General features: G+C 44.5%; 1 long non-coding RNA gene across 1 annotated transcript in view; it reads right to left on the bottom strand.

Annotated features, from left to right (window-relative positions):
* The window catches only part of LOC131755290 (uncharacterized), a 189,969-nt gene that overhangs the window by 53,195 nt on the left and 113,593 nt on the right, over positions 1-23,181 (bottom strand). The window contains exon 3 of the long non-coding RNA XR_010840281.1: positions 277-352. This is a non-coding gene — a long non-coding RNA (uncharacterized lncRNA). The remainder of the gene's footprint in view (positions 1-276; positions 353-23,181) is intronic.

The following is a 23,181-nucleotide window of genomic DNA, read 5'->3' as shown; positions in this document are numbered from 1 at the left end:
CACCCAGATGTGAAAATAAACACAGAGGGAAATTCCAGCATCAGAATGGTTTCAAGTCTTTAAACAAATGCGTGGCTATTTCAGGGAAGGAAAGAGTCTTTTGACTCTCTTTCCAAGCACCCAGAATCGAGTCAGACTCTCTCCATCCAGCAGGCCAGGCAAATTCCTACAATGCCAAACACAGAAAACTGTGAAAACACTCACTTGACTCCCTGGGGCTCTGCCCATTTGAAATTCCCAGTGTCCCACCAGCCAAGGCCAGTAACCCAAGCTTACCAAGCTTCTGGTGGTGCAGCCTTCAGCTCAGCCTTTGTAAAGCACCGGAAATTAAAGCCGAAGCAATTGGTCCATTCTGCTCTGAAAAAAAAAATCAGCATAGAAAATAGAGAGTAAATCAGTATCAGGCAAAACTGAGAGTGTGTATACACTAATAAAACATAGTAAAAATGAAAGAAAATAGGGGTACATTGGGGCACAGATCACATGTTATCATGTCTATTGTCTGGCAGAGTAAGTGGCACATGGTAGGTGTTTGATAAACATGTCAGGAAAGAGAGCAGGAGGGAAGGAAGGAAGGGAGGGAGGGAGGGAGGGAGGGAAAGAAGGAAGCCCACGTGCAAAGATAATTAAAGAGGTAATACTACAGTTTAAAAGTGTAACAGATTCAGCATTATTTAATTATTACACTTCATAATTCGCATATATAATGTATATGTACCATACATAACATGATAATACAACTTATAATTCTTAGTAATACAGGCAACAAAAGCAAAAATAGATAAATAAGACTACATCAAACTTAAAAACATTTATACATCAAAGGATATAATCAACAGAGTTAAAAGGCAACCTAGGGATGGAAGAACATATTTGCAAATCATATATCTAATGAGAGTTAATACCCAGAATATATAAAGAACTCTTACAACTCAACAAAAAAATTAAATAAGTCGATTAAAAAATGGGCAAAGGACTTGAATAGATATTCTGCAATAATATGCAAATGGAAGCAAGCACCTGAAAAGATATTAACACCACTAATTATCAGAGAAATGCAAATCAAAATCATAAGATATCACCTCACACCCATGAGGATGGTATTATTTGTTAAAATAATATTATGTGTATGTATAACTAAATCACTTTGCTGTACACCTGAAACTAACATAACATTGTTAATCAACTATAATCCAATATAAAATAAAAATTAAAAAAATAAAGTGTATACAAACCATATTTATCATTAAAAACAAAACAAAACCCTCCCTATTTCTTCCTCCAGCCTGGGGCAACCACCAGTCTCCTTTCTGTCCCTAAGAATCTGACTACTCTAATTGCCTCACATAAGTGGAATCATACAGTATTTGCCCTTTTGTGTCTGGCTTATTTCACGTAGCATAATGTCTTCAAGGCCCATCCGTATTGTGGCATGTATCAGAATGTCCTTCCCTATTAAGGCTGAATAATATTCCATTGTATGTATATACCACATTTTGCTTATCGATTCGTTCACTGATAGACACTTGGGCTACTTCCACCTTTTGGCTAATGAGAATAATGCTGCTATGAAGATGGCTGTGCAAGTATCTTTTGGAGTCCCAGCTTTTGATTCTTTGGGGTATATACCACTGGGATTTCTTTTTAGTGATGAAATTTCCTCTGAAAGCTGGAGGGTGGAGCGGGGAGAACCCAGCATTCGCTGAGACTGGGTAAATGATATAGCTGTCAGATGGTGGAGAACATAGCAGTTGTGAACTTACTCATATTTAGATTAGACTTCTAACTCTACCGTGAGTACAGACAATTATGAATCTGTGGAAACCCCACTCATCATCACAGCCAGTTGCACATTCCCAGGGAAGATCAGTGCAAAAGGGAGAGTTTGGAAGCCTGAGAGACCTGGGTTCAAATCTCAGGAGGAACGCTTACTATATGACTCGAGCAGGCCAGAGACCCAATACCCAAAACATGAAGGTGATAAATCGCTCTTCACATAGTTGACATGAAGACTAGTGAGAAAGTATACACAGTGCTGGTGTGTTGTAAGCACTCAATAAACACTGTGTTTTCTCCACTCTGAGGTAGCTCCTCTTTTTTTCAATGTCACATTCCACAATTACATTTCCGAATTCAGGGTGTGCTTTACCAGATACCAGCTTTATCATTGCCTGTGAATGGAGTGAACTCAGCCAAACTGCTCTGGAGAAATCATAGAATTTTCCCAAGAACAAGCTGGTGTAAAAGACCCCAAGGTGAGAATGCCCAGCACTCAGGGCTGGCATGTTCACCTGTCAAAGGTCCCTGTTCACCTCAGATGAAAGAAGGGTTTCCAAAGAATAAGCCCTTGGCCAGTGCTATGTAGCAAAACTGTGAATCATGCGGCTGAGTAACAGACCCAACAGTGGAACAAAAGGGTTGAGGATGAAGGTTCTGGAATTAGCAGTCCTGGGTTAAGAAAGTCACTTCATTTCTCCAAACCTCAGCGTCCTCATCTGTAAAATGGAGCCAATAATAGTATGCCTCCTAGGGTGGCAGTGAGGAGTAAGAGGTGGGTAGTGTTGTAACATGCATGGCACAGAGCCCACAGTGGGCAGCTGTGGAACCCAGATGAGATGAGCCAGGTCCCCTCTCCCCTCACTCCTCAGGCATTTCTGCAGGAAAGGGGGTTTAATGGGAAGTGTGCACTGTGCTCTGCCCCTTCTCCAAACTGTACCATCAGCACGCTCCACATTTTCTTTCCTCACCCTTAAGGCCTTGATCATAAAGCTTATGAGAACTAAACAGTAGCTCATCTACCCGTCCATCCATCCACCCATCCATCCATCCATCCATCCATCCATCCATCCACCCACCCATCCATGTACTCATCCAACATTTATTGAGTGCCTGCCCTATGCCAAGCCTGACATAGCCATTGGGAACCAAAAGATGAATAGAACAGGCCTCTTCTCTACAGGAAATCACAGTGGAAGTGGGGGAGGAAAAAAAGTAACAACAAGAACAGCAAACACTTATTTAGGGCTACATGTTAGGTGCGGCTTCAAGTGCCTTTGCATAATACATTTGTCTCCCAACAGGCCTATGATTTTTAATAAAGCTGGTAAGTAGCGGAGCTGGAATTTGAACTTGAGCCCTCTAGCTGCAGAGTCCATGCTTCCAGCTAGACTGAGAGTCAAAAAACTTTAACATCAGGTCTGGTACAGACACCAACACATCAGGACAAATGTCAGTGATTTTGCGATGCTCTCAAATGCCAGCCAAAAACCGGCCAGCCCTCCTTGAACCGCTTTTAACCTCTAGACTGTAGGACCCTAACACTAATGGAGTCTTGGGCAGAGGTCACGGGATCGGACTTGGGGGTGTGAAGGAGGGTGTCCAACAGCTCCCTAGAATCAGCAGGCAGCCAAGTGCTTGTGGCGCTTGAACGCCCTGAAGGTTGATGAGTGGTGAACATGTAAATTACACTCCATCCCTCACGATTCACTGAGCGCTATTCTCACACACATCGGCTCATTTAACCTTCAAGAGAGGCCTGTGAAGGAGATCTAATTGCTGTCCCCACTTCACAAAGGAGCAACCTGAGGCTCAGTGTCCCCAAGCGGGGGACACCCAGCACAACCGTCCAAGGCCCTTGTTCAGCTCAGATGAAAGAATTATTTCCAAAAAGAACATCTTTGGCCCAATTCTACATGCTTGCCAAAAGCAAAGGAGTTGGACTTGCATTCAGTTTCTTTGCCTCCCACCAATAACCAGCCAGATGTCAGGGGGTCCCTTCCTTTATTCTCTACCCTGCTGTCCCCTCCTCAAGGCATCACTCTGACTGCACTTCTAACTCTAACCCCATCGCTCGTCACTGCCTGTCCCCATTGAATTTTTCCTCAGGACATTATGGTTATCTGGTATCATAGTAGACTTATTTGCTTAGTGTCTGTTTCTCTCCAGCTAGACTGTAAGCTCCATGAGGGCAGGAAATTTGTCCATTTTACTCTCCACTGTATCCTCAACACCTAGAACACAACCTTCGTGCATTGAAGATGGTCAATGTGGTTTAGTTCAATGAATGAATAAACATATGAATGGAGGTGAGTTGGAGAATTACCCCTTGTCTAGGAAACCAGAACATAAGGGCGAGAAATTCACCTGAGCCCCCTGTCCCACCTCTGGGTCTAAGGTTCCCCCAGCCCCAGGCTTGGTCTCAGGGCTAATAGGAACACTTGGCCCTTTGTCCTCCCTCTCCAAGTCCTCGTCCCTTTCAAGGACACTCTCCTAGGCGTCATGCCCACAAGGGGCCCTTTTAGATGACATCCCACAGCCTCACTCCAGGTCTTTCTTGCTCACCCATTGCCTCACACATATGCATACTCCCCTATTTCCAAACCAAATCAGTACCAGGCTCAGTGCATTTTGTCAAGTATCTTGAAATACTGTAAACTCCTTCATGTGAAGGTATTGGTGAATGATAACAGGTGTGATTTTTAAAGGGAGCCTTCTATTTGGATAATATAGTAACACACTGGAATGGATCATTATAGGAGTTTCCAATATCCTGGAAACTTAATATGCCTCATCATATACAGAATATTACCTGAGGATGACATTCATTCATTCATTTCTTCATTTGGTATCCCAGCCAACATTTACTGAGTGCCTTGTACCTGCCAGGAAATGTCATGTGTGCTGAGAACACAACAGTGAGAGAGACAGTTGAGGTCCCTGACCTCAGAAAATCCACTGTGTAGCTGAGGAGACAGAGCTGTAAGCAAAGACCTCGCCAAGGAGTTTTCATTCTCGTTCTGAGGATTATAATAAAGGGTGGAAACTCATGCAGGGATCAAGGCAGTCAAGAAGGCCTGCTGGGGAAACTGCAGTCTCTGCTGGCCACTGGTGGGTGACTGGGAGCTCACCAGGCAGCAGAGGGCATGTAAGCACTCTGGTACCTGCAATTGTGCAGAGTCTGAAACAGCACAAGCAAGGCCGGCCCTGGGCCCACTCATTTCATGAGACCCTTAAAAGGGGCTGAAGCTTAGCACAGCCAAGGCATTTGTGCCAAGCAGTAGGTAAAAGCAACAGGGCAGGGTGTCCCTGGGGCTGAGTAGATGGCAGCAGTATGTCCCTCCCTTTGGAATGTTAGAAATAGAGTCTGTGTTCCTGGGGTTCTCGGTTCCCTGTGAAATTGCCCAAGTTGATGATCGTGACAACACAGGAGGCAAATCGGCTGTCTCTGCACACAATCTGTGGTGTCTCCCTGACCAAGGAGCTGTCTCAGTATTCAGCTGCCCTTTCCCCTGCCTGTCAAGGGAAAGAAAGGCTTCAGCATTAACCGTGACAATGATGGGTGACCTGAGAGTTTTCTTTGACCTGCCACCTAAGGTAAGTGGCTTTTTGCAAAGATCCCAAGACTTTGCTTTTAATTCAGCTTGAACCCAAGTTTCTCTCCCAGGCACTATCTCCAATGTGCTGGGTTGCCCAGTGAAAAGAATCATAGCCCTTTCCTTTTCTGGCTTTCTCTGATGCAGCAAGCCTCCAGCAACCTTCAGAAAGGAGGGCAAGTAACATCCGTGGTGGAGACAAGCCTATGAAATTAGTTCAAACATACAGCGAGGCACTGTACTTACTGCAGAGAGACACATGCTGTTCCGTGGACACAGGCCTATTCGTGAGTCACCAGGTATAATGGGGCATTGTTGAAAGTGTTGGAAACATGAGAATTTCCTCACTGCCCAACTTAGGTTGGAGTTACATTTGCCTCCAGAAATGAAGTCAGAGAGACTCGGGCTAACTCCCAGTTGCCAGACCCAAACCATGGGGCCACCATGTTTTTAGGCTGACTTGTGTTCATAGGAGTCACCCCAGGTTGTGTTTAAGGATCAACTTCTCATCTGCATACACAAGAGAAGTGAGTGCTTTGACAAAGGATGTGCACAGAACTCTGGCCAGAGGGTCCTAGGCCAGGAGGAAGGCTATTTAAAAGACACACACACACACACACCAGGGCTCTGTCCTATCAGATAGATTGGTGGGAAGAGGAAAAACTTGCCTATGATTTGGTGTGAGGAAGGGATATGGCAGGCATTCAGGCAACAATCCATCTAGAATAATATATCATAGCTCTCATTTCTTGAGTATATTATGGGTCAGGCACTGTTCAGTGCTGTATGTGTATGACTTCATCTCTTCCCACATCCCTAAGATCCAAGTGGGTCCTGCCAACCTTGTTTACAGAAGGAACTGAGAGGTGACAGAACACGCCTATGTCACAGAGCCAGTGGTTCGCACACCTGGGATTTGAACTCAAGTCTGAGGGATACTAGAGATGGTGCCCTTTCTTAACCACTATACTATGCCACATGATGAAATTTAGGGGGAGGAAATTTGGTGACTGAGTGTCATTTAATTGCTGGGAGAGTGGCATTTCCTTAGCCCTGGATAAGGGGTGGCACCGGGATCCAGTTGCACAGTCCCAGACCCTGAGCTCCTGTCTCCCATGATCCTTTGCACCTGTTTCTATCGCAGCCCTGCCACACAGCTCAACACCAAGATGGCTTGTTAGAACACTGTCTCCCCACTAGATCCAAGTCCCCAGAACAGGCACTCCATTGTATTCTCTGCATCTGCCACAACACCTGGAGCTGGGCTCACACTCCAAACATTTTTGTGGGTCCACATGAATGGATGGATAGAAGGTCACCCACATGCATGAATAATTCAGACAAACTGGGCTTGAGTCCAAGCTCAGTCATTGGCTGGCTAGGTGGCCTTGAGCATGTCACCAGGCCTCAGTTTTCTCATCTGTGCCATTGAGAGGTTCAATTACAACTGTATCTACAAAATGAGAGACAGATCCCACAGGTGGAATGCAAAAATGAAAGTTCTTTGTTTTTATTATTTTATTTAAATTGATATTTATTTTCTCCATAGAAGAATATAACTAGTTCTTCAAGTCTCTGAAGTTTTCTTTTAAAAATAAGACTAAGTAAAAAAAAAAAAAAGTAGTACATCTTAAGAGTCTATTCAATCTTGGACCCCATCCAGGTCTCTCTGTGTCATGCTCACCCCATACAACTCTTTCCTACATTTGCCCTCCAGCCCAAGGACCCTCCTGTGGTCTAGGGTGGAGAGAGGCCCTGAGGCTTTTCCTTGATATTCATTCTAATCCTATGTTACAGAGAAATTGTGCCTGTTCCCCTCAGGCCCCCACTCTTGATTCACAAAGGCCCATTTTGGTTGTCTCACCACTGGACATGGATTCAAGCTGGAGAGCAAGTAGTTAAAATTGGGTTTGGGAAGCAGCCCACCCGAGCTTGAATCTCACCACATTCTAGCTATGTAACTCAGTTTGGTTTCTTAACCTGTCTGTGCTGAATCCCTTCTTCTGTAACCTGGAGGTCCTAGTGGAAATTATCATGTAAGGAGTCAATGAATTCATAGACATATGGCTCCCAGAACAGGGTGTGGCATGTGGAAAGCAAATAATTTTAAAACTTGTTTGGAAACACAAAAGGTCCCAAGTAGCCAAAACAATCTTGAGAAAGAAGAACAGAGCTGGAAGAATCATGGACCCTGACTTCAGACTATACTACAAAGCTATAGTCATCAAAACAGTATGGTAATGGCACAAAAACACAAATCAGTGAAACAGTATAGAAAGCCCAGAAATAAACCCACATACTTACGGTCAATTAATCTATGACAAAAGAGTCAAGAACATACAATGGAGAAAAGACAGTCTCTTCAATAAGTGGTGCTGGGAAAATTGGACAACTACATGTAAAAGAGTGAAAGTAGAACATTCTGTAACACCATACACAAAAATTAACTTAAAATGGATTAAAGACCTAAATGTAAGAACAGATAACTATGAAATGCCTACAGGATAACACAGGCGGAACACTCTTGGACATAAATAGCAGCAATATTTTTTTTGATCCATCTCTTAAAGTAAAGGAAATAAAAGAAAAAAATAAACAAATGGGACTGAATTAAACTTAAAAGCTTTGGGGTATTATTACTTCCACTTTTTATTCTCACAATTAAAACCCAGCTTCTCCTGAAGTGTGGCAGCCTCTGTCTGACCCAAGGAGAGGTCGCATATGAGGAAGTGGAAGGAAAGAGAAGCACAGAGGTGGCACGTGAAAGTCAGACTCTCCTGACAGCCAGCATCCAAAAGGGAGGAGTGGATGCCCATTCAGGACTCAGGGACACAAGAGTCCCATGGCAGGAGAAGCCCAGTGACTCAGCCCAGAACTCCCCAGCTCACATGGCCACAGAACTGGGTCAGCAAGTTCAACACGACCTTGTCACACAGGTCCCAGCTGACATCTGAGACACTTTTTGACCACCTCAAATGTCATTCCTCACATGTAAAATCAGGATGGTAATAATGTCACACTTGAGGAGAGGTTGTGAGAATGAGCTGGATTAATACATATAAAGAGCTTAGAAGGGAGCCTACATATCAACTTTCCCAAATGCTAGAGCTTATTGTTACCTCAGTTAATTCTTATTTTCTTCTTTGTGGCTTTCTGCACGTCCCTTTTTCCTGTGATGGGTATGAATTACTTTTACAACTAGGAAAATATGGAAATAGGGAAAGGATCTGTTTTAAAGAAAAAAAAAACAATGATTAAAGATAGAATAGCAGTGCTGACAGCTGTGAGGACGTGAGAGGCTATGTCTAGTTGGGGGTAATTCCAGGTGGGCCTCACAGAGGCAGCAGCATTAGAGATGGGCTTTCAAGCATGGGTAGAATCTCATTTAGTGGTGAGGGAGCTCCCTGGTGCACCATTATGAGCCAAGGAACAGGGAAATTTGGTGCTAATGAAAAAGGTATGAGGAGAGAAAACCCAGCAATGCCCGTAGATGAGATGGGAAGAAGATCCTGTGAGGAGAATATTTTCCAGAATGCCTAGTTTCTGGGCAATAAGGAGGCCAGAGACATAAAGTGAGGGCAGTCTTTAAAACAGCGACACCTTTCTTTGTTACTGATCCAGGCTTAGAATTGTTGCTGGAAAACACAAACTGATCATTTACAAGAGAACAAATAAAAAATGATCATTAAAACCATAGGGAAATTGTGATAAAGTATCAATAAAATAGGCCAATAAACACAAGGAAGGTTAGAGGAAGAAAGAGAGGCAGAAAAAGGAAGGACATGAAGATTATTTTCACACCTGAAGAAGTAATAGAATTAAATTCAATGCTTCCTGAGACAATATAGACCACCACATTCTCTTCAGTCTCACCTCCAAGGCCCTTCACTAAATGAGGTTCAGTGATCCCCCACTCACCTTCTTGGGACCTGGCAGCCCACTGCTCTCTGCTCTGCTGAGGGAGCCTTATATGGGTAGAGGATGAGGGTGTGTGTCCGGTCTTTATAGAAGCAACAGAAAATGAAATGAAAAGCCAAGCCAGCTGGCATGGGCAAGGAACTTTAGAGCAAACTTCTTCCAATCTTTTTTGAAGAGCTCCTCCAATTAGACATAAGCAAATCAATAGACAGTGCTGTGGCACTTCAGCGTTGGGTAGGAATCCCACTTCTGCCATCTCAAAAGAACTCCAGGCAAGGGGCCTTCCTCCTTGGGGCATGAGTTCCCCCATCCATCCAGTAGAAGGGATGACACAGACCCTGCAAGGTGGCTAGGAGCACGAGAGAGAGGAACGTATGGCCAAACTCTGGCCTTAATTAGGACCACCTTATCAAACAGTCAGAGAGAAAGAGGAGCATTCACAAAAATGCGCAGTGGCAGAGAGTCTGCCTGCCGATGCTGGGGACGCGGGTTTGTGCCCCGGTCCGGGAAGATCCCACATGCCGTGAAGCGGCTGGGCCCGTGAGCCATGGCCGCTGAGCCTGCGCGTCCGGAGCCTGTGCTCCGCAACGGGAGAGGCCACAACAGTGAGAGGCCGCGTACTGCAAAAAAAAAAAAAAAAAAAAAAAAAAAAAGCTCAGTGGCTCCTGTTGGCTGGAGAGCAGAAGCTGGAACTGAGGCATGCTGCTGAAGTCCTTAATTCCTCTGATTCTCTACTACCAAGTGCCCTGGCCAGGAACAAGCATTCAAATTGTTAAAAGTCTCCTTTTCCTAAGATGCATAATAGGAATGGCTGGTTCAGTGCAGAGCCAAGCATGCAGAGTTATGCGGCTGGTGGCCCACAAGCAAACCTTAAGCAGTTTTTATGGTCACCTGTTGGTACTGGGCAAGAAGAGACTGAAGGCATCCATCTGCAACTTTGAACTAAGATAAGGGCAAACATGCCTGCTTCAGGGCAGCTAATAGGAGATTCAGGAGGCCTCTAATTCAATGGACTCATTCTACATGAAGCAGAGATCATTCAAGAAAATGGTGCTTATTATCCCAGACTCTTGAGAACATGCCCTGGTTCTCCCTGGCCCGTCCTCATCTTCCAGGTCACAAAATAAGCAAAAGAGCCTGACATTTGAGGACTAGCCATTTGATTTGGGAACTAAAAATCTGCTTCTACTGACTCAAATAAGGAACCCCACTGTCTACGCTGTGTCCTTCTTGACTCAGTAACAACAGGAAAATATTTCCTGCCATATGGCCTTTCTTTCACTCATCTTCCTGCCTAGAGTCACAAAGTGGGCAAGGCAGCCAGGAGTCAAGTTCTCCCTTCATTTCACCATGCGAAATGCTGCCAAAGTAGCACCAATATATTCCATGGTCTAGGCTTAATTCCATCCTCATTTAGCAAAGTCCACTGGCACCGTCAATCTGCTTTGAGACTCAGCGGGTCAGAGTAAATGAGCCACTTACACAAAACTAAGTTAAGATGACATTAGGCGGGAAGGGAAGAAGGCCACTGCTGACAGTGACCAAGCACTACGCTTGCCATAATCTGTGAGACTAGTCCAAGGGGAGAGTGCTGAAGATGCTAGCAGCTCAGGAAATTCAAGTTTAGGATAAGTAGTAGACAGCGCAGCTTGTCATAGCAAGCATGTAATATACACGGGAGACAGTCAATGCTTTCTAAATGTTTAAATAAATTCATAAAGGACAGATCCAGAAGGGATTGTGAAAGGAACCTAGAACAGGCGACATGTTTATGAATCAGAAGAACAACTAAAGCAGATGGACTTCTCTCTCCCCTGCAAGAACAATACTGCCATGTCAAGGTTAGGAAGCATTCCTAACCCTGAACTTCACAATAATTAAGTCATAAATATGATTCTGAGTACATCAGGAGAGCAAAGATATCGCAACCATAAACCTTTATAATATTTTACTGTGCTAAGAATTTACGTGGCCTGCCTGGTAAATGGGCATTGCTTCATCAATCACATTAATTATATGAAAGGTCCCATCTTACTATAAAGTACAATGGAACTGCACCACCAACTTGACTTAAAGCCCATGTGTCAGCTATAATACACATTAAATTAGCACCAATTTGACTTGCCTTCTTAAAATGTGAGAGATATGGGAAGAATGATTTCAACAATCTTAGCCTCTTTTGAGGCCATGACAGTACAAGAAAAACTAAATAGATGCCCTGGTTTTCTTTTGAGAAGCTATCCAGCAGCAGGGAGGGACATTCAGCCTCAGTCCCCTGCCTCAGAATCCTGCTCCCACCTTTTATTTTTTTTTTGCGGTACGCGGGCCTCTCACTGCTGTGGCCTCTCCCGTTGCGGAGCACAGGCTCCGGACGCGCAGGCTCAGCGGCCGTGGTTCACGGGCCCAGCCGCTCCGCGGCATGTGGGATCCTCCCGGACCGGGGCACGAACCCATGTTCCCTGCAACGACAGGCGGACTCTCAACCACTGCGCCACCAGGGAAGCCCCTTGCTCCCACTTTTAAGTGGTCTGAGAGTCCCGACCCTGGTCGGGGGGTGGGGGGGGGATGCCAGCAGCAGTGTCTCTCCTCCCCTTTAGAAATCTCCTTGCTGTTCCCCAGCTTTAGCTTGGATGTTTCAAATGCTGGAGCACTCACTACAAGGTAGCTCCTTAACTCAAGGAAGATATCTAGTTCCCCCAAGTTCTAATTCTGCTTTCTTGGAGATAAGGAAATAAAGTTAATCTTCCTTTTATAGACCAGGTTCTGCCAGTTAAAAGGTTGTTAGCTTCAAGAGAAAGAAAACCCAGCTCAAAAGGGATGAAACAATAAGGAGATTTATAGACTTATCTGAAAGACAGACCTAAATTAGGGTGGGCTTGCTGTGTGGAAGGGCAATTGATCTAGCGCCCTGGCCATCTCCCAAGGCTGGCTGCACTTGTGGTCACAGGATGGCTGCCAATAACCAGCAAGACTACCTGCTTTTTGCCTACTGTTGGTGGGGGGAGCGGGGTGGACAGAGAGAGGGACCCTTCCTGAACCCCCTCATTAAAGTTCAGAATGACTTTCCTAGACACCCCTACTAAAACCTTCCACCTTCCATCTCATTGGCCTGAAATGTCTTCGATCGGCCCATCTCTGAACCAGTCACAGAGGCAAAGGGATGGGACTTTCCTGATTGGCTTAGCTATGGATCAACCAGGGCCCATCCAAGCTGTGGGTCAATCTGCCAACCCCCCACTGCTGTTACATAGTGGGAGAAGGGTACATGGATGTTGGAGGGGCAACCACCATGTGTATGTCAAGGTCCTTCTCCTTTCCTGCTTAGAAAGTCCAGCCCCTTCCCCTGGTCCTCCAAAGGCCGGATCCCTGGGCCTTTTCTGGACAGCCTGCCCTCCCCAGCACTCAGCACTTTGGGGAGCTAATCTATGTAGGGGAGCCCTGTGTTGATAGACTGGGTGTCTAGGAACTCTGGCTAAGCCCCACCTGTGGCTTTTACAACCATGTCATGCTAGGAGCTTATACTGGACAAATCACCATGAGCTTCAGTGCAAGCTGGATTTGGATTCCTGCTCTACCACTTACTGGATGAGTAACCCTGAGCAGCTTATTTCACCGCTTCATCCATGGTTTTCTCATCTGTAAAATGGGAATAATAATAATACCTATTATACTGGGTTATTTTGAATAAATTAAAGCATTCACTGCATGGTGCACAGTAAGTTCCTCATAGATCTTGGTATTATTATTATTAAATGATAATAATAAATTGGTTATCTTCCATCTGGTACCAATATCAACCTCCAATTGTACAGGAAAGTAAAGGCTTTCTGCTTCTTCACTCACACCGGATCCAGAAATGTGATCCTTTCCCTCTGTGGATGCTCAGTTGTGCAGAAAGCCCTGCATTCGCTATAGGAGAAACTCGTTCTCTGCCCTCCGAGAGCCCTCCCCGTCCTCCCTCCACCTCCTCCGTTGCTGTTCCCTGTCCCCTGCCCCCCAGACCCTTGCTATATAAGAGAACTAAGCAGAACAGCTCTGTCACAAGAGAAATACCCATTTACAGTAACTGCGTGTCTTTTTTCTGCAGTTTCAGTTGACACTCTGGGCCTCCAGTTACTCAAATGTAACAAACCAACTTCTGCGTTACGAAAGTTAATTATAAGAAAAAATATCAGAACAGCTGGGAAGATGACTTCAGTAGCAAACCATTCATCTTGTAAAATACTCAGTTTACTCCAGGACCTAAAAAGAAAAGTAACTCTCACACTATGTTTCTTTGCAAGTGTTTCTATTATGAGCTCCTCACACCAGCACTGGGAAGTCATGCAAATAATTACCCATATCGATATTCTTAAGCAGTTTTAAGAAATTTGCCAAAGCAGGAATGAGAAGGAAAACTGACTGTCCAGCTACTGTTTCCTCCTTGGAGTGAAAAGCAGTGAAGGAGTAACTCATGTTCCAGATCGTAATACTTCCTTCCCTCTCAGGCTGAGAATTCCTATTGTTCGAGAACTTTCTTGAGCTCCCACCCTGCAATCTGTCCAGCACTCTGTTGCTTTGGCTTGGTCCCCTGGGCTCCGTCCATTTGCCCTGATTTGATTTCATTCTGCTTAGCCCTCTGGATGGGCACATTAGCCAGACTGGCCGCCTGGCTGTCAGGGTGGGTCTTCCAGTTCACTTTCAGCCCCAGGCCCTGCAGCCATCTGGTCGGGTCTCTCCTGGCCCTGCGCTCAGCCGGACCCTTGTCCTGATGACCCGATGACTCCGTTGTCCAGCAGGGGAGTCTAGACAGGTAATATGGAGACCATCCTCTTACACACTCTGTAGAACAATACTTGAGCGGGTTCAGGGTACATATCTCAACCTTGATTTTGATCTCAAGGAGGAAACTCAAGTTCTTGCAAAAAGCATGTCCCTTATCTGAAAGACTGGATGAATCACGAAGCTGTTTCTGTGTGAGAAGCCTGATACGGATGAGGTCTCACAAAGAAGGCACATGGCGGATTGGACGGCTCTTCCCATTTCTTCTCTCTTCCCTCTGTCAAGTGGCCTTGAAAAGCAGGAAATGCGGAGGATGCACTCCCACTGCACCGACACTGGGCTTGGTTTGCTTTGCTTTGGCCAAAGGAATATTAGCAGACGTGAGGTGAACTCTTCCAGGCTCACACAGTTTTGTATGTCCTTGACACTTGCATGATCCTCCAGGAGAAAGGTAGGCCCCAAGTAGCCACCAGTCCAAAGAGACTTGGACCCAACCTGCAGCTCAGAGCCAAGCCCAACCAGTCCCAACCAGGACACAGTCAACCCCAGGTCCGTGAGCAAGAAAGTAAATATTTGAAGTTGTTTGAACACAGCAAAATGCAAAGCAGAACTGCCATTGCCCAGAAACACCATTACTGGCATCCTGACCACAAGGTTCCTGATTGTCCCAAATCAAGACATGGCTGCAATCAACAAAATGAAAAGGCAACCAATAGAATCGGAGGAAATATTTGCAAACCACATATCTGATAAGGGGTTAATATCCAAACTATGCAAGGAGATCATACAATTCGATACCAAAAATAAAAACAAATAACCCAATTTAAAAATGGACCAAGGACCTGAACAGATATTTTCCCAAAGAAGACATTCAAATGGCCGACAGGCACGTGAAAAGATGCTCAACGCTGGTCACCAGAGAAATGCAAATCAAAACCACAATGAGATATCACCTCACACCTGTTAGAATGGCTATCAGCAAAAAGACAAGAGATGACAAATGCTGGAGAGGGTGTGGAGAAATGGGAACCCTCCTACACTGTTGATGGGAATGTAAATTGGTGCAGCCACTATGGAGAACAGCATGGAGGTTCCTCAAAAAAATTAAAAATAGAGCTGCCATATGATCCAGCAATCCCACTTCTGGGTATATATCCAAAAGAAATGAAACACTATCTCAAAGAAATATCTGCACCCCCATATTCAGTGCAGCATTATTTACAAATAGCCAAGAACTGGAAACAACCTATGTGTCCATCAACAGATAAATAGATAAATAAAATGTTTATATATATATATATATATACACACACACATATGTATGTGTATATGTGTGTGTATGTATTGTATTATTATTAATATTATTCAGCTTTAAAAATAGAAGGCAATCCTGACTTTTGAAACAACATGGATGAACCTTGAGGGCATTATGCTAAGAGAAATAGATCAGCCAGAGAAAGACAAATACTGTATGATATCACTTATATGTGCAATCTAAGAAAACCACACTCATAGAAACAGAGAACAGGGTCAAAGGAATGGGGTGCAGGGACATGGAATGGGTGAAGGTGGTTGAAGGGTACAGATTTCCGGTTATAAGATGAATAAGTTCTAGGGATCTTACATACAGCATGGTGACTATAGTTAAAATACTATTATATTGTATATTTGAAAGTTGCTAAGAGATTAGATTTTAAAAGTTCTCACCACACACCCACCCACCCACCCCCACACACACACAAATTGTGCCTATATGCAGTGATGGATGTGTTAACTAACCTTATTGTGGTAATCACTTCACCGCATATATATATACACATATCCTATCATTACATTGTATACCTCAAACTTACACAATGTTATATGTCAGTTATATCTCAACAAAGCCAGGAAAAAATTAAAGGATGATAAATATTTTTTACAAAGATGCAACTACAAACCTTGCAGAAGAGAAGAGAGAAGAGCAGCCACTCCATCAATAGCCCCCAGCACTCTGCAATGATGATGGACCAAGGAAATCAAAAGAATACTGGATGGAACCTGGCTTCTGCTTTTCTTCACATGCCCCATGTGATGAACAATTGTGTTTGCCTGTCCCACATCCCTTTCTCCTTCCTCTGGCAGCAGGCGCAGACACCCTGTGGGGAGCTGCTGTACCTTTACTATCAGCCCTGTGGTGTAGGAAGGCTCCCCTGCTCTCTGACTCTAGGTGTGGGTTCATGGTCCTAGCATAGCCATTCAGCACATTCCATTATCCTGGCCACAGTGAGTGGGTCAAGGGTGGGCACATAACCCAGGCCAGACCGAAAACAGGCAACCAGGGGGCTTTTGCAGGAAGTATTAGGGAGGAGAAACTCTCTTTCTGGTAAGATTTGAGCCTGGATCCGCTGGAGCACCACACACAGTCAGATTGCCCAAGAATGAAGCAAACACAAAGGAAAACCAGGGCTAAAAGATGGAAAGAGACAGATGTAGAAATACTTTGTGTGAGCACCTGGATCCAGCTGTGCCTGAAGTCAAAGTATCCTGAGCATCTCAGATATATGAGCCCATAAATTTCTTTTTGTTTCTTCAGCCAGTGGAGTTGGGTTCTTTCCCTCCCCCACAGACAGGGTCTTAATTGAGACACTCCCTTTGTTAGCTGCCCTGTGCAGTTGCTTCTCTCCATCCTTTTATCTTCAAGGTCTAAATTTAATGCGAAGAAAAGGCATAGAATTTTCATGCTCCTCCACTGGAATTTCTGTTGCTGGCCTCCATCATTGTTGAGCTGGTGACTCCAAACATTTGAGTGTGGCAAAGTCCATCACTGTTAGTCAGGAATACTGCATAGCATGTATTTATTTATGCATGTATTTATTATTTTCTCAGCAAGTGGTTAACCCTTCATTTTTTTCTTGGAGAAAAAAAAAAAATTGAGCATGTCACCACCTCATTTCCCCACCTCCCCCAGGATTCAGGGATATGACAGAGTTGAATTGGATATTTATGAACTTTAGAGTTAAAAACAAATCAAACCATCCCCCCTTCCAAAACAACAAAGAACTATTTTGTCACAGAGGGTCCTTTCCCCTTAAATGCATTCCAGAGCAATGCCACAAATGCATGCATCAGGCCAAATGCCATCGGCTGCTGATTGAGGGCCATGTGAAGAACGTCTTCCCCTTCCGGCCACCCCCCAACCCAGCTGTCAGGGCTCCCCACTTGGAGTCCTCGAGTTCCTGAAATGATACGGGCAGTGCAGATGTCACAGGGCTCATGTAAGGCATGAGCGTGGCCTTGGCCCTTGAGTGCTCCCCTGCTCAGCTGTCACAGCTGATTGGGCCACTGACTCAACCAAGGGCTCCCTCGGAGAGCTTCCAAGATAAGACCCACTTTCCCCTGCAGTCAAGCTCCTGATGTGCCAGGTTTGTGGCTCTCTGGACTGGCAGTAGTAACCTCTCTGAAGTCACAGACTTTACTGTCATTTCCTTTTTTTTTTAAACTCTTTTTTAAAATTGTGATAAAATACCCATAACATAAAATTTACCATCTTAACCATTTATAAGTGTACATACAGCTCAGGAGTTTGAAGTGTATTCACACTGTTGTATAATCAGTCTCATGTTTTTATCTTGCAAAACTGAAATTCTGTACCCATTAAGCAATCATTCCTCCCCCACCCCCAGCCTCTGGCAACCACCATTCTACTTTTTGTTTCTATGAATTTGACTACTTTAGGTACTTCATATAAGTGGAATCATACAGTATTTGTCTGTTTGTGACTGGTCTATTTCACTTAGCATCCATCATGTCCTCAAGTTTCAACCATGTTGTAGCACGTGTCAGAATTTCCATCTTTTTAAATGCAAAATAATATTCCATTTTATGTATATACTACATTTTTTTTTCTTTTTTAGCCACATGGTATGCAGGATCTTAGTTCCCTGACCAGGGATTGAACCTGTGCCCCCTGCAGTGGAAGCAGTCTTAATCACTGGACCACCAGGGAAGTCCCTATACTACATTTTCTTTATATATTCATCTATTCATGGACATTTAGGTTACTTCCATATCATGGCTTTTGTGAATAGTGCTGCAGTGAACATGAGGGTGCTAATATCTCTTTTTTAGTATTTTTGGATGCATACTGAGAAGTGTGATTGCTGGATCCTATGGTAATTCTATTCTTAAATTTTTGAGGAATTGCCATACTATTTTCCACAGCAGCTATATCATTTTACATTCCCCAGCAATGCTCAAGTGTCCCAACTTCTCCACATCCTCATTAACACTTGTTGTTTTCCAGGTTTTGTTTGTTTATTTATCTGTTTGTTTTTTATAGTTTCCATCCTGATGGATGTGAGATGATATCTCATTGCAGTTTCCATTTTAACTGTTATTCTTGTTGTAGTGGCCAATGCTGCAACATCCTCCTGTCTGTTTTCTTTTCTTTCTTTCTTTCTTTTTAATGTTTCAGAAGTGAGTTAATTTCACTTTAAAGTTCAGTGCCTAACCAACTTGCTACTGTCTTCTAAGATAGAGATTCTGCTGCAAAATCACAGGGGCCTGGAGCTCCTAAGTGATTAGCGCCATCCTCCCCTTTATGGAAGAGGAAACAGAGGCCCCCAGGGGGATACTGCTGTGATTAAGAAATCCAAGATGCGCAAATCCGGAGGGAAAAGCTGGCGCTGCCACTCACGAGCTGCAGGACTGCAGGATGCCCCTTTGCTTCTCTGAATCTTGTTGGGGTTCTTTTCTGCAAAATGGGAATAGGAACAGTATGTGTTTCACGGGGTTGCTGTGAGAGTTCAGCTAGATAACACATGCCAGTGCCAAATGCAGTGCCTGGCACACAGTCAGTGCTCAATAGATGCTAGTGGCTGTTGTGGATATTGCTGTATTTTTTTTTTTTTTTTTTTTTTTTTTTTTTGCGGTACGCAGGCCTCTCACTGCTGTGGCCTCTCCCGTTGAGGAGCACAGGCTCCGGACGCGCAGGCTCAGCGGTCATGGCTCACGGGCCCAGCCGCTCCGTGGCATGTGGATCTTCCCGGACCAGGGCACGAACCCGCATCCCCTGCATCAGCAGGCGGACTCTCAACCACTGTGCCACTAGGGAAGCCCCACTGTATTATTCTTATTAAATAACTTGCCCAGGTCCTAGGACCAGTGAATCAGGTTTCCTGATTCCCAGTTGATGTTCCTGCTGTGATGACTCATGACCCCACCTTCCTCAGTGGACATGTTCATTTAAACAGCCCTGTGTCGGTTACGTGACTGTAAATGATTGCCATGATTCTAAAATGTACACTGAACCCACTCCCTCAATGGTACACCCCATCAATGCCATGCAGGAGGACAGGGGACAGCTGTGGGAAGCCCCTGCTGGTTGTCACTGCAAATTCTGAACAGCCCAAGGTAGCAGAAAGCAAGGGCCAAATGACAGAGAGGGGGCACGGGAAGTGCTCAAGGGATGGGATCTTCAAGACCTTTGACCTCAAAGAAGTTCGCATGAACTAATCTGACGCTATTCCTAAGTCATCGGGGAGCTGCTTTATCTTTGCCTCAATTCCATCATGCTTGTGTCTGATACTTCACACTTTACAAAGATTTCCTCATTCAATAAATAGTTCTTGAGAACCTACTCTGATCACGAAAGATGATGTGTAAGGTGCTGGGACACACTGAAGAGCAACATCAGAGGGTCTGGGGAGCGAGACAGATATTCAGAAAATTGCACAGAGCGATGGACAAGGAAGGGAGGAGAGGCAGTGATGGGTGAGTTATGCCTTCAGACAAATGGAGCTAAGTCCTGCTGGGCACTCTTCAGAATCCATGTGCAACATCCTCAGACTAGGTCCATTTGAGGATGGGGAGGCTGGAGCATTTACCCATTTGCTCTCATCCCCAACTGGTGGATGTTTTCCCCCAGAGGCATCAACACCCCCCAGAGAGAGCCCCCAGGTAGCTGGAGGTGGGAATCTGTCAGTGTGCTTGATACTGTTGACCTCAGCTGCAGGTGAACTCAGATAGCCAGGTGGCTGTAAAACAAGTGTCAACAGCATCTGCTATAGAATCTGTCACCACCCACCATGAGATTATGGAGTGGCTTCTAAAATAAGTGTCCTTATTGGTCAGGGAGAGGACTTGTGCAAACAAGTCACTGGGACTCAGCAAACATAGATTCTGTGACAGCCAGCCACAAATACATGCAGAAATACTACCAAGAGCTCAGGCTGTGGAAGACTCTGATTCACTCACTCAACAGATATCTACTGAACACCAACTATATGCCAGGCACTGTGCTAAGCTCTGGAATAGAACAGTGGACAAAGCAGACATGGTCTCTGACTTCAAAGGGTTTACAGGCTAGCGGATGAGACCAGCATTCAACAAGCACACAACGAAATAAGTAACACTTGTGACAACTGGTTTAAAAATGAAAATCTTCTGCCTGCAGATTCAATGGGGAGGAATGCATTTTCTGCAGAGAAAGACCATCTGAGAAAGTCCAGGAATCTATAGCCTTTGACAAAGCTGCAAAAGTCACCGTGCATGGTCCCAGGATATAATGAAGACAGAGTAGATTAGTCTCACGGGCTGAATGTGTGTGTCCCCCCAAAATCTGTATGTTGAGTCTCTAATGAGATGGCATTCAGAGGTGGAGCCTTTGTGAAGCAATTAGGTTTAAGTGAGGCCATGGGAGTGGAACCCCCGTGATGGGATTAGTGCCCTTATAAGAAGAGAGAGAGACACCAGAGCTCTCTTTCTCTGCCATGTGAGGGCACAGCAAGAAGGTAGCCATCTGCAAGCCGGGAAGAGAGCCCTCACCAAGAACTGAAACTGCCAACACCTTGATCTTGGACTTTCCAGGCTCTAGAACTGCAAGAAATAAATGTCTGTTGTTTAAGCCACTCAGTCTGTAGTATTTTGTTACAGCAGCCTGAACAGACTAAGACAATGGTGTTAGAAGTGGTTCTGAGCATGACCAGGGTACTCCTTCACAGAGAAGCTCCCTCATCCATGCAAAGAGTGGTACAAAAGGATATAGGGGACTTCCTACTAGTCAGGCAGAACAAGAATAGCTCCCTAAAACTGGGCTTCTATAAGGAATGGTCAAGATGGTTCCATCAGAGATCTGGTCATTGAAATGACTGTTCCAGAAAGCAAGAAATAAAACCAACACCCTAAAGATGGTGGATTGCCAAGAGAGAAAAGTCTGGGCTCCTTGATGACATTGTTGAGCCCTTGTGCTAGCTTTGGAAACTCACCTCCAAACTTCTTGTTATGTGAGCTAATTAAAAGTCTTTACTGCTTGATCCACTGTAAATCAGGTCTGCTATTACTTGAAGCCAAAAGCATCCCTCACTGACATAACATACCATTTTTCTCAATACCCTTCATGAGAACTGTTCTTCTTTCCATGAAATAGTTAAGGAAACTGATCCCCAGAGAAGTGAACTGATGTGTCTAAGGTCACACAACTAACAGAGCTGGAATTAGAACTCAGAGCTTCTCTGAATCCATGCTAGTACAAGATGCTACAGTGAATATAAGCCCTGTTTCTCCCCCATGGAGCCTCTACCACATGCTGTCACCTTACAGAGCTGTTTTTAGTCTCCAAATGCCATGAGGCACTGCATCACCAGCTGCTGCCTCCTCACTCAGTGCCATTGACATGACGTGTCAGCACAGTGGCCTTTGCTGTTGTGCGTGACCAGAGGTCCCATGGGCATTTTGCATCCTTGCCTTGACAGTTTGTACTGTTCACTCCCTTCTTGGGACATTCTTTTCTACCAGCTCCCCTAGAACTCCATTATGTCAGCACATACACACATTCTTGCAATATTTAAAATACTGGTTATGAAAATTATGGAATGACATTAAAACATTATATGTTAAGTGGAAAAGCAGAATACAAATTGCATGCACAGAGCTATGAAAAAAATGCACAAGCACATAGAAAATGAAAGCAAAAACACAAGACTGATTGCTGCGATTGTGGTGGTGTGGTATGATTGTGGGTGATTTGTTTCTTCTTTTTTGATGTTCCAAATTTTCTGTTATGTACTTACAATGAAAAAGTAGGTTAGAATGGTTTTTTACAATATCTCATTGTTTATCTGGCCCCTCTCCTTCGAGGCAGTAGAGCAGAAAATGCTAGTTAAAAATATGAGCTCAGGAGCTTCACTACCTGGGTTCAAATCTCAGCCCCACCCTTTAATAGCTGCATGACTCTCAGAGAGTTCCTTAACTATTCTGTGTCTCAGTTTCCTCATCTGTAAAATGGGGCTAATAAGAGCACTTGTCTCATAGGGTGGTTTTGAGGATTAAGTAAGGTAACATTTGTAAAGTCCTTAGAACAGTACCTAGTATAGACTGTAAGTGCTATGTAAATGTGTGTTAGCTACAAGCCATTTAGTCCTGCCTTCTCCACTGGGGAGCATCTTGGAAGGGACTGTGATGTAGAAGCAGGACAAACCTCATGTTATTCAGAGGGACTCAACTGGTAAAAGTTTCAGAGAGATGGATGTGTGCTCAAAATAATAAAGAGCTATCTCATAACAAGCAGGCTGGAGGTGAACTCCTTAGCAATTCAGCACTGAATACGCTCTGATGCTTTATGGCTCAAGAAGTATCCATACATAAGGCCACCAGAGAATTAAGTGCAGGGAAGATGAGCAAATCTCCCCCAGTGCAGAAAGGCCCTGAACAAGTCTAACTTTGCTTAAATAGGATGAAGTCCTCTAGTGGCCAGGAGGGGACATTACAACTCCTTATCTGAGTCCCAACATAGGATGCCCAACGGTTGCTGGCGACCTTTAGCTGGTTTGGCTTTACCACGCATATCAAAAGAGAATGCACCTCTGTGCTTTGTGACCACCTAGAGGGGTGGGACAGGGAGGGTGGGAGGGAGGGTGACGCAAGAGGGAAGAGATATGGGAACATATGTATATGTATAACTGATTCACTTTGTTGTAAAGGAGAAACTAACACACTATTGTAAAACAGTTATACTCAAATAAAGATGTTTTAAAAAAAAAAAAAAAAGAGAGAATGCAAGACTCCTTCTCTCCCCTTGCAGTGGCTGGAAGAGCCAGAACACATTTCTTAAGATAGAGTACCTGTATGTTTGTGGTATAAACCCACTTTA

The sequence above is a fragment of the Kogia breviceps genome, chromosome 4 (genome assembly GCF_026419965.1).
Source record: "Kogia breviceps isolate mKogBre1 chromosome 4, mKogBre1 haplotype 1, whole genome shotgun sequence".
Lineage (NCBI taxonomy): Eukaryota > Metazoa > Chordata > Mammalia > Artiodactyla > Physeteridae > Kogia > Kogia breviceps.
This window is presented reverse-complemented; position numbering and strand designations above follow the sequence as displayed.